The sequence below is a fragment of the Grampus griseus genome (assembly GCF_964374135.1).
Source record: "Grampus griseus genome assembly, chromosome: 13".
Taxonomy (NCBI): domain Eukaryota; kingdom Metazoa; phylum Chordata; class Mammalia; order Artiodactyla; family Delphinidae; genus Grampus; species Grampus griseus.
In genome coordinates this window covers 18,938,221-18,950,900 of record NC_139007.1, presented here as the reverse complement: position 1 = coordinate 18,950,900, position 12,680 = coordinate 18,938,221, and the positions used below count along the sequence as shown (strand labels likewise).

Sequence of the window (12,680 nt, the reverse complement as noted above, 5' to 3'; positions counted from 1 at the left end):
AGAATAAACACAAGGGTTCTTAGGCAAACAAGCCCTGTCTGGTTAGCATATGGCTCGACACAGAAACAACTGTCCTCCCTCCCCGACCCATCTATGGCGGGAGCAGCTTCAGTGCCATAGCTCTGTGGAAGCCTCACTGACTCAGAAAAGGGAAAAATGTGGCCAGCGAAGAACACATTTTCTACAAGCTGAGCAAACATGGCTTTGACGTCAGGGAGGGAGCCTGTACACGGGTAACAAAGGAGACGTGCACACATGGGGATTTTGTGGTACCTGGGTGGCTGCCCAGAGCACTAAATCCTGGAGCTGAGAATCCCTTTGAAGACCCTTCACAACGCTTGGGAATTTCAAAGACTATCATCATAACTCAGAAAACCCTCCAAGTGTCATTTTACCTTTTTCTTCTGCCTCCCCGTTGAGCTGGCTGTCCCCAGTGAGGGACTGCAGCCCAGCCATGGCCCGGGGGAGGGGGCAGCTGCAGCAGATGTGCACATCTGGATCACCTGCGGCCAGCCCATCGGCTCCCAGGTCTCCTGTGGCTTTAGCTTCCACATGACAGGACAAGAGGGTGGCTTCCTCTCCACAGTAACTGAATCTTTCAGCATGAGAGTTTTAACTATTGAGTAAAATATTCTGTACTGTTCAGGTTGACCCGCAAACTACACATACTCCTCTTTGGTCGATGGAATCGTCCTCATTTCCTTGTATGTGAATAAGTGGCTCTTGGATTGTAGTCCTTATAAAGTATTTTTAAATGAAAAATACATAGCAGGGGGTGTTGGGAGAACTAAAGACATCTTTTGGGTTCTCTTGTTATACGAGTAACTTCGGCAAAAGGCGGCTTTGACTCTCACTCTAATTCTACCTTCCCTCTGTGGGTTTTCAGCACAGTTCCTCTGAATTCAGAGGGAAACCCAATATCTACATGGTGACTTTCAACCCTGTCCTGCCCTATGCAGTTCCCTTGTTTTTAATCATTAAGTGGTGAGTATACAATGACACTGCACATCTGTTTCTGGTCTGAGAAGATCAGTAAGGACGAGGGTGATTGAGAGCTACGTTAGGTGAAGCAATTACAGAGAAATGTTAAAAAGTGGAAGTGTACCATTTCCCCATTTTGTCTAATACATCCAACATCTAATACCATTTCCAACATTTTATCTAATACATCCAACATCTGGGAAAGGAGGATGTGAAGCTCGGTGGATGTGGTACAGTGGGGGTGGTGACTTTGGGTGATGCATTAAATTTGAGAAAATGTCACACTAATGCTGCAATAACCTCACTGCAAACATTGCCTGCCAGGAGATGTATCTATAAGTGATGGCAAAACCCATTGGCATTTGATGGTGGAGTTTGTCCCCATGTGACTTTGAATATGTGATTGCTTCTTATGTTTTGTCTTTTAAAACAGTCTGGTACTTAACTACAATTTGGCATTCCCCTTTGATGACATTTCTTCTATGTGGGATTCCAGCTATCTAAAAAGCTCTAGGTAATTTTTTAAAACTGCCAGACTTGTTTCTAACAAGTAGCTTAAGCGCTGGCAGAAACTGGCATATTAATATTAAACCCAATGGAAATGCAATTTTTAGTTTGAAGAATAAACATATGTTGGGAATTGCAAAAGTCAGAGTCCTCCAAGCAAGGTTAAGTTGCTCTTTAATGCATTGAGTGTACGTATTTAGAAGTCTGGGGATTTACAATCGGCCAGAGCACTGTAACTTTCTCTTTTTCTGATTTGGTGTGTGTAAATTTGTAGCGCAAGTGGTTCATTTCTCTAGATATTTGCATTTAATTTGCTGCTGATTGTTATGTGAAAAAAAAATTTAAAGTTAAGGAAATCATGCTCCAGAATGAATGCATTATGCTTTGAGGATGACGCTAACGTTTTCTGTTGCATGTTGTAATGATACCGTAATCTGATGGAAGTGTGGGCAAAACTCCTCTCAGAGCACCTATTTTTTTTTTTTTCAAAACGAACAACTTTTTATCGAAGCATAGTTGATTTACAATGTTGTGTTATTTTCAGGTGTACAGCAAAGTGATTCAGTTTTACATATATATATATGTTCCTTTTCAGATTCTTTTCCATTATAGGTTATTACAACAGAGCATCTATTTTGACCTAAAAAGTATTTCCAAAGATTCCAAGTAGTCAAAGAGCCCAATTCTGCCTTATAAAATAATAGTTTATCTTGATTTGTGTCTTATTTCATTACTTAAAAGGACTATCACTTTCAACCCTGATTGTCACAGTCCTGTTCTAGGTCACTGCTGGTTTCCCTGTGTGATGCGAGTGACAGCATGCATGCTTTTTCCTTTAGTTTCTCACTCATCTCTTTCCTGGATGTTTTCCTTTTTTTTTTTTTTTTTTAACTTGCCACTTTCAGGAACTTAAAATCAAAAAGGGAGGGAAAGCAAATAATTAGAAGAAAGTAGTCTAATGCTGCAGTGACATTTAGACTTAGAAACATTTACAGTTTGTCTGCCTTTGGGAGAATTTGGGAATTATTATACATTGGAGATTTGACTCCATAAGGAGATTTTTTTCAGCTATTAGGACCAGTCTCTTGGAGATGGGTCTGGCAGCCACCCAGAGAGCAGAAGTCGTTGAACTTGAGGCATCTTCTCTAGTTTAAGGGCGCAAACACGGTGGAAATATGGGATTAAGTCTATCAGGCAGAATGAGTGCACCGGCCCTTGATGGACCTGCTCTGGGCTCCACAAATGCCAGCAGGCGTCCCCCAGACATGCCGTATGCAGACAGTCTATCATGGGGTGAGGATAAAAATAGAGAGAAAAAGGACACATTTTTGTTGTTGCTGTTTACAGAACCCAACTCTTTGGTCTTCAAAGGTCTTAGCCTCATGGAGCTGTAGGTTGTTGTCTTTCACTGATTTCCCCCGAAGGAATGTGACGGGGTGGGAATATTACAAACATCCCCTGCTTTGGCATTGTTTGATTTTTTAAAAAATTAATAAAAACAGCTCCTAGCAGCTGGTTGAAACAATTCTGCTCTTCACAAAAGCCTTTGCAGTTGACACTGAATGTTAAGAAAATAATTCTTTCAATTAGTGTGTGGCCAGTGCACCTGTGAACTGGGATCATCCAAGAAAACATATCTGTGAATGTCGTGAATGTCAGGGAGAACAATTCAGGAATTCATCCACTCTGCCTTTTTCTTTTGCCACATTTGCACAGATGTTAATCCCGGGGTGCAAACACTGGAAGGGCCGCCTGCCTATAATCCCAGGAGCATGAGAAACAGGAGTTCAGATCAGGAAAACTATTAATTCCCAACTGTCTGCCATCAGTGTCATTCCTCCTTGTTTTTAGGTATGCTTCTGTCTTATATTATTTCTCAAACTGTGATACATAATTCACTGGTCCTGGTATAGAGTTGGCTGTCAGGTACACGGACAACTTACCAAGCCCTTATTCCTCAAAATCATTTATTGATCACTCTATGTGCACAGCATTGTGTTTGGTATAAGGGATACAAATGTGAATAAGACCTAACCCCTGCCTTGGAAATGCTTATGATTTCTGTTAGAACCAGTTTTCCTTCTCTGCTGGTATTTTATAATGTATCATCATCCTGTGTTTTTCAGTGTTCCATTTTTTTTTTTACTTCTTTATTAGAGTATAATTGCTTTACAATGGTGTGTTAGTTTCTGCTTTATAACAAAGTGAATCAGTTATATATATACATATGTTCCCATATGTCTTCCCTCTTGCGTCTCCCTCCCTCCCACCCTCCCTATCCCTCCCCTCCATCAGCGTTCCATTTTTGTCCATGGGAGTAAACAGGGGTTTCACCTTGTGTATCAATTATTGAATTGCTATGTAGTGGAGCACCTCAAAATAATGGCTTAAAACCGCTACCATTTTTTAATGCTCACCCAGCTCACAAGCTGGGTCGTTCTGCTAAACTGGGCCAGTTCAAGTGACCCAGGAAGCAGGGCTTACTCAGTCATCTGTGGTCAGCTGGTACCTCAGTGGGGATTGGCTCAGTCTAGGATGGTCTCATTTATATGTCCAGTGATTGGCTGGCTCTTGGTTGGAGTGATGGGGGTGACCGGGCTGCCTTATCTTTCATCACCCAGAAGGCTAGCCCAGGGTCATTTGAAGAGTGATGACAGGTTTCCAAGGAAGCCAGCGATGGCATGCAAGGTTTTTTTTAAAGCCTAGGCTTGTAAATGGTACAAGGTCCCTTCTCCTCTGTTTAATTGGCCAGAGCAAGTCATAAAGCCATTCCAGTCTCCAAAGGTGGGGAAGTAGACTCTACCCTTTAAATAGGAGGAGCTGGAAAGTCACACTGTAAAGAGTTTGGATTCAGGGCAGAGTGAAGAATTGGGGCTATTTTTGCAAACACATCCTTCTTATTCTTTAGAAATGGTCCCGAGAGTAACCTGTCACATCCTTATACCTTATTGAATTTTATGAACCTTGCCAGAGAATCAGGATTTCTCTGAGAATCACCTGGATCTACCTTAATATGTACGGATCGTCATCTCTCAGCGACATTATGGCTTAGGAAAAAATATGGTAAGAGAAGGGGGGCGGGTGTTGCAGAATTTCTCCAATCCTTCGATACGTTAGTGTGCCTGTGAGTGGCTGTTGCATGTCCTAGTCTTATTTGATCTTTTTTCAAGGGATCACCTGTGTTTCAAGGAACAGTTTGTGGAAAATCGTGCTTCAGGATGTGTTTCCAGTCTTGGACATTCACTTATGGAATGCCAGTTGTGGTAAGAACCGACCTCTAGACCAAAGGGAGAGAGTGACAGAAGTGAAAGGACAAACGTGAGGGAGGGGCCTTTGGGTGCTTGGAGCCCGTTCAGCCTTTCCTTGTGAGGGAGGAAATGCCTCTATGCATGTCATAGCATCCTTAGCGCTGCGAGGGTCCTGGGAGAGCACCTGACGAGAAGTCTCAGACCCTTCCCTCCCACGTGGCTTGCCCAGTGGCACACTGCTAGTAAACGGCACAACTCCGGTAGCACAGCTTCAGCAGATGCTCAGAGTGCTTGCAGTGGTAGGACTGCCTCATTCGTGCCCTCATGAAGTTTATGGTCAATGTCAGTGTCCACATTCACGTTGACTACTCACCCAAACAATTTGCTCAAAGCCATTTAATAAGAGATAAAAAAGAATTTGATTATAAAAACTATGCTTCTTCCACTAAGTTTTTGCAGTTATTCTAACACACATATGTGGGACAGGTATATACTTACATGAGACTATATATTCCCTTGTCTGGGCTTCTGTAGTCCTCTGATCATTTTGCCATTTATGGTGCTTTTGTTACTATGCCAATATTTCTGTGTGCATCTGTTCCTAAAGCAGGCTGTGAGCATCTCAAGGGCAAGAGCCATGTGTAGCGCACCTCCTTTTCCTTTCCCAGCTTCGCCTGGTACTGAGAGTTGCTCAGGGCACCTAGAATGACTGGTTCCCCTTGCTGATCAATATGATCATTTATTTTATAGATTATTCATTACAAAATTATACATTTACAAATGAAAGACATGGTTATTATTAGTGTGCTGTTTCTTTAATAACAAGAAGTCCCCTTATTAACTGTTTTGCAACTGGAGTTCTTTCTTTCTCTGTTATGTGCCAAAGCAGATAATCCTGGGCTAAGTAGCTAAGGTTTGTTTCTTAGAAAATTAGAATCAGCTCCAAATAATGCTGGCTACTGATGTCTAATATTTGAGAGGGGGGAAAATAATAGACGTAGAGATTTGGGGCAAATCAATGTTTTAAGGACATGCTGTACTTACTGACTTTATGACATTCTTGTCCCGTTGTTTATTTTTATTTATTTATTTACTTGCTCCCACCAAAAATGGAAGCCCTCAAATTGCACTGAAGAACCTCATGGGTCAGGCAGGTTCTTTGGATGGGAAGTTCCTTTCTGAGCTCCTTCTACAGTCAGGGGTAAACTCTGCCCTTTCTGGCTGAGAACGCAGCCCACAGGCTACAACCTGGTGGGCATTGGAGGGGTGGTTTTCCTTTGGAGGAAGCGTATTTTGCCTGTGCCTTGTCCATGTTAGAGAGGAACGGGGCATGCAGGGGTGTGTTTGTCTGCCTGACACATTTCACAGCGGAGGATGGTTCTTACAGCTCTCCACTCACCTGAGTGTCAGAGCTGGGACTGATTCCAGGTTTTCCACTGGCTTCGCTACGGGGCTGACCTGGAGCCTTGCGATCAGTGTGCTGAGAAAATCAGCCGGCACGTCTCAGTGTGTGTATGTGCTCGCATGTGTTTCTGTGTGTTGAAGATGGGGGCTCTGTATCATCGCCAGAGCATCCGGCACAACACAAACATCTCCATGAAAAACTGTATCTCATCATTAAAGTTTTCTTCATTGTTCACAAGACCTATGTGGGAGCTCACTAATTCTTCACATATGAAGTTTGGGCAGTGGTCCTGGGGTCTTCTTGTTAGTAATCCACACTGGAAATGTCATTATAAACTGAAGACAGATGATACCACCCGCAACGCCATGTGTCTCTCATTTAGCTTCTTGCCATCCCATCGCAATTACAATCCATGGCCCCAGCTCCTTCTGGGAGTTGCCAGAGGGAGCGCCAGACCTGGCCTCATGGGGGCGAGAGGAGCATCCTTGCCTTGGGAGCAGGGCACAAAATGAATGACAAGCAGTTTTCAACGGGAATAGAAATCACCTCTCTCAGACCAAATCACCGAGCTCCAATCAAGGACCTTGATGACAAGTGAAATTAAATAAAACATGAGTGATGAAACACTGTAATATGTTTACCGTGAGCTAGTAGAGACAGCTGATAATTAACTGTTGCCCAAACAGTAACTTGGCAGTACATGATTGTAACCAGGACACAGAGCAGTAGTTAACTGCAAGTATTACTAAAGATCTTTGCATCTGTGAAGAAGCACGTGACCTTCAACAGGGAAAGGATACAGGCAAGCCATGGACCCTTCCAGGGCATCAACTGACCGTTGATCTGGATTCTGACTTGTGCTGGGTTTTGGCTTGCACATTCCTGTCCACCGTGGTAATGCTCTTTATGTGGTACAGTCCCCAAGCAAATGTCTCCGTGTGTTTTTTCCTGGGCTACCACCCACGGAATGTACAAAATCTGAGAACAAATAAATGCAGATGCGCACAATTTAAATGAGTTAAAAAACATGTTTTTATTATCTGCCCAGATTCTTACACTTAAAATAGTTTTGGTTTGAATCCTCTTCAGCTCCCTGGTTTTGTTTGTTTGTTTGTTTGTTTTTCTGAATTTGGAGCAACCCTGCAGCGAGGAAAGATAGTATTTAGAAAAGGAAACAAATTCCTCAAATGAATTTAAGCAAAATTCACATATAAAGAGAAACCAAGAAACTGAAAGGAGGTCTTGAAGATTCCCTGACTGCTTGTAGTCTCAGTTTCCTTATCTGTGAAATGAAGATCGGACCAGATGACCCGGTGGTCCCCTCAGCTCTCCTGCTTCCTGAACTATTATCAGAATCGTATTCAAAGAATGTGAGGAAGCTAAGGCCAAACACATGTGATTTAAACGTGATTCAGAAGTAGAAGAAATGATCATAAAATATTACCTCTAATCCAAATTTCTCCCGTGGTTCCCGGGACGCTTACACAGAGGCGGTGGAGCTACGCCCCAGAGGACCAGAATTTGGTTGATCAGATTCTTCAGCTGGTGCCACACTAATAAGTACCGAATCGTGTGTGCCCTTCTCTTTTTTTGGATTATATTATTTTCTGTCCTCATCCTATTCCCCTCCAACCTCATAAGCACCCATTCTTGTGTATGTCCTTGCAAATTCCATTTATTTCTGTAAAATGTGTATCCTTGAACAACACAGTGTGATTATGTTTTTAAAAATTTACATAAAGAATATTTGCTACAAATCTCATTCAGTTTTACTTCTTTCACTTACGTCTTTGAGATCTGTTTATCTTCAGTATCTCAAAGATATCTACATCTTTGCATTGCTCCTCAGAGCAACTCTTGTGGCATTTGAAAAGAGTTCTTCAGATGAAAAACCATCCCTTTGAGGTGGTGGCCGTGGATGCCAGGAGAAAAAGGGCGCCTACAATCTGGGTCAGTTGCACTGACAGTGGTCATCTCCCCAGCTTGCCATCTTTAATATGCACGTCTTCTCTCTTGTGACATTTATTTTCTTCCCCACCCCCAGGGTGTGGTCTTCAAGCTGTCCACTTCTGGAATTTGCAGGTTTCACAATGTGGTACTACTTCTTTTGGCCTGTAGGTTATTTCTCCATATGAATGTGAAGAAAAGCAATATGTGACTGGCTCTTGTTGTTTTCTATAGTGCAAAATAAAAAGAGTAAAAGGAAAATTTATATTTATCAGTGCTTCTGATCACTGCATAGTATTCTGTTGATTGAAAACATGCTCCACTTTATTCATTTCCTTATTGATGGAGTTTTTGATTGCCATGATTTTCATCCGTAACTCTGCAGAGAACATCTTTATACAAGTCTTCATGGGCATCTGAGTGAAAGTTATCACAGGGCATGTGCTCAAGAATAGAATCGCTGGGTCCTAGGATACGTGTGTATTCACATGCACTTATTGCTCTGAGAGTCTCTGCCGGAATGAGTGCGGACATCCACCCGTGGTCTGTGATGGTTCCTATTTTCATTCACCTTTGTATCATTTGACTCTCTAATTCTTGACAATCTGATAAGAGGAAATGGTTTCTTGCTGTTGTCTGGCTGTGCATCCTCTGATTACGCTTGAGGTCGAGGAGCTATTACATACTTGACCGAGACCATGCTGTGTCCGCTACACAGTTCCTTTTCTAGACATAGGGGAAGGTTGCAGTTAACAGCTTCCATTGCAGTTAGGTTGTATTCCCACGAATGAGTCCTGGCCAACTGAATGTGGGTGGCAGTGTGATTACTATTAACATGTATTATTTTCTGAGGGAGTCTCAAACTTGTTATTCTCACTCTGCCCTTTTCTCTTTCCTCCTTACACAACCAGGAGGGGTATGTTTGGGGGCAGTGGAAATCCATTCTCATTCTTGACTTAAGGAATGTGCTATTAGCAAACATCACAATCATTGCAACTCAGAGGTTGAGGGACCTGATAAAGTAACACCATGGAGCCCTTGCCTTATGAAGTCCCAGCCAAAACTTGACACATGAAGTATACGGGAAAATGTCTTATTTATGAAGGTTTCATCCAGCTAAGGAAGTCTTCATGGAATTGTACAAAGATTCAGAGCTAAACAGAAGTAGTGAATTTCTGCTTTCAGGAAAGCGCTATACTGTAACTATCTGAAGTTGTCACTCTGGGTCCTCAGAGTAGTGGTTTTCAGCCTTCCATAGAAGCCAACAAGTAGAAGGAATCTGACTTGAACTTTAATAAAAACATTATATTTATAATGCTCTATCTTAGCAGTGTACTCTTTAGAGAGACAGTATCTTTATTCTAATATGAATCAAGATATTAGGAGTAAGGAGGTGTGTGGTCACAGGTGAGAAGTCGTCCAGCCTATTATCTGAGTGGTTATGTAAACTGGAAGGTGTCTGAATGTTTCACTATATTAAGAAATATAATTTTTCCCACTTTTGAGAGGAGGGAATGACAGTCTTTCCCTTAAAATAACACAGTCCATTTTCTTTATGTTCTTGGATACACTTCATCATCGTTATCCAACATCAGGCACATTTTTTGGCTTCGGGATCTATGATGGATCACATAGCCACTGACTGCCTCGTTGTGTGCAGCTAGCAATTATTGTTTTGTTCCTTTTGGAAGAGTTTTCATTGTCTTCAGTCTAAAGCTGGCATCACAGAATTACTGGAATGATTTAATAGTACATTCTTAAAGATTTAAAAATATATAAGGGCATAATTTTAGGTTTCCCCCCCCCAAAATCCACCCCACCCTGCCTCACATTTACATTAAATCGAAAGTAAAAAAAAATGGGTCCAACTCTTGAGTTTTTTTCAACTCCTCAAATGTTTACATATTAGATTAATTCAGTCGTTTAGATGGTAGTCTCCAAATTCGGATGTAACATGCCAGTGGGTTAAATAAACAATCCAGAGGGCGCAGGAAGAAAGGGTTAGGACCGCTACTCATCTGTTGTTTTAATCTAAAAATGAGGAAAGTAATTAAGTACTGTTAGTGTTTAGTGCATGTATTGGCATTGCTTCCATGCTCAGTCTGCCATGCTGCTGTGAGCAGGGTTTCCTAGGAAAGGCAGGTGTGCACTTTTATTATAAAGTTTGAACCCAACCAATTCTCACAAAATGGTCAAGAGGCTGAAAAAGATTCTTGGGAAGAAACGGTAAGATGAATGCAATCATAATGCAATATGCAAGCAGACCACAAGAAGACAGCAGAGCTGTCCCTTACCCCATGCTTAGCACCCTGCTCCAGTTCTGCATCAGTCCTTTCAGGAAGGAAAGCAAAGAACGAATTAGCTAATCAGATCTGACAGGAAGGTGAAGAAATGTAAAATTACCATCTGAAACGTGGGTTTATAGGCGTTCACATTAATGATGATCCCTGCCACGAGCGTATATTGTGTCTTGAGATATTAGCTTAAAGTATGAAGCCATCATGATTATCAAGATATTTTAATGTTTTAATTGTTTATTATTTTCTTCATGCTATATTAACCCCTATGTCTTTCATCTCTCTGTGTCATGCACACTCACACACATATATGATAAACAAGTAAATATTTATATATGAAGCCTGTGCTCAGAAATTGCCTTAGGATGCCTGCTCAAAAAGGTGAAGAAGGGCTTCCCTGGTGGCGCAGTGGTTGGGAGTCCGCCTGCCGATGCAGGGGGCACGGGTTCGTGCCCCGGTCCGGGAAGATCCCACATGCCGCGGAGCGGCTGGGCCCGTGAGCCATGGCCGCTGAGCCTGCGCGTCTGGAGCCTGTGCTCCGCAATGCGAGAGGCCACAGCAGTGAGAGGCCCGGGTACCGCAAAAAAAAAAAGGTGAAGAAGTGGCTGGAGGATGGTGTGAATGGGAACGAGGCTTGGTTATGCTTCTCCCTACACCAGGTTCACTTTCCCCCCTGAGCATTTTTGTCTTCATGACTCCCGTCTATTGACGAAGAGCTAGTCTTACCAGGGGAGCCCTTCAAGCCTCCTCTAGGACGTGCTCCCGAGCGCTCCTGACTAGAGCAGGTGTAGGACTTACACTTGTTTCTGTCTGTTTGTTTTCCTCGGTGCTTACTTTGTTCTCTAGCCAAGAGTAGTATCCTCTGGAGCCTGAATGGCTCAGCTCCAGCATTCCCTGGCCAGGTAGCTGGTGGCAGGCTGCTTTTGCGTTCTTTGCTGGAGGCTATCGAGACCTGGCAGTGAGGGGATTCATAACTCTGGTCACAAGTTAGCTTTGTTGATCATGAAAATGGAGGATTACAGCCACATACTTCAGGAAGAAAGACAATGGCCAAGATCTAGTGAAAGGTCTTGCTCTAGTGAAAATAAGAGTGGCTCCTTGATTAAAACACAGAGTGAGGTACCTTGGAAGGAAGCCCAAGTGTCGTATCAAACGTTGGCCAGGTCACCGCAGGATCTGGTGCCCGCAGAGTATCTATGGTCGACCGAGTGAAACTGGAAGAAAGAAGTGAAGGTAGGGTAACCCAGAGGCCAGGGGCCAAGAGGCTGGAGCCTACAAAGAGAATACTAAGAGGGTAGCTATCCAGGATCTGATTATTTTTCCTGACAACACACATTCTTTTTATTTTTACCATCTGAGTCCTCTGTTTTTCACTCTTCCTTGTTCATAGTTGGTTCCCGAGGAGCAACCAGACCCTCAGACCCATGTAAGTCCTTTGGTAGCCGACTTCTTGGTTGGACTCAGACCCGTTGCCTTCCTTTGCTTTCCTCACCTGTCCACCTGCCTGGCCAGGCATCAGAGTTGTACTGCGTGGGACCTAGATGCCACCTGGGCACAAGCTGGCATGTAAACTAAGGAAAAGAATGTAGTTTTCTTTCTACACCTTCATTCTATGACTTAGAGGGAATCCGCAAGGCCTTCCCCAGGATTGTTGAGACTATGTAAGAGACTTTTGTTTTCATGCTCACTCTTGACTCTGAGCTCTTGGTTCCACAGAATCAATTCAGGTTAGGGGTTTTCCTTCATACTATTAGGTACTAGGTTTTCTTAACTATGGAAACCAGACAGTGTTTTGTTTTCTTTTCCGTACCACACACATCCCCTTTATGAGATCGTTGTGTGCGTAGCAGGTGGTACAGAGAGTGTGGACAAATGGAGCTGGTATTCTTGTTCTCCAAATCCTCTTAGCTGCCGCATCACTAGGACTTTCCCACTGACTGTGCCACCTCACAGAATACCTCTGTCTCCTCTCTACCTTCTCTCTGATTCCTCTTGGAAATAACCAAATTTCTATGTTTTTGGTTGATACCAATTAGGCTCTCCTTAGCATTTAAACCCCACCTCCAAACTTGGCTCCTTTGAGATATCCAAACTGTGGAAGCTTTTAAGAACTGCTTGAAAGATCGGATCAGAAATCTTAAGTCAAGGAGCCAACTTCACCTTCGGATTGTAACTTAGGCATGGAGCTGGGTAAAGGTTTCTCAGGTTTCAAGGACACATCCAAATTCTGCATTTGGAATTGTGTGGAATAAAATACACTTACTGAGCCAAGGTCATTTCTAGGCAAGGAGGCTG

General features: G+C 42.9%; 1 long non-coding RNA gene across 1 annotated transcript; it reads right to left on the bottom strand.

Annotated features, from left to right (window-relative positions):
- Nucleotides 1-7,184: 7,184 nt before the first annotated feature.
- Nucleotides 7,185-11,605, bottom strand: LOC309831399. Its single transcript, XR_014297583.1, has 3 exons — nt 11,509-11,605; nt 10,383-10,419; nt 7,185-7,281 (listed from the first exon to the last, which is right to left on the bottom strand). It is a non-coding gene; the product is annotated as an uncharacterized lncRNA (long non-coding RNA).
- Nucleotides 11,606-12,680: the final 1,075 nt, after the last annotated feature.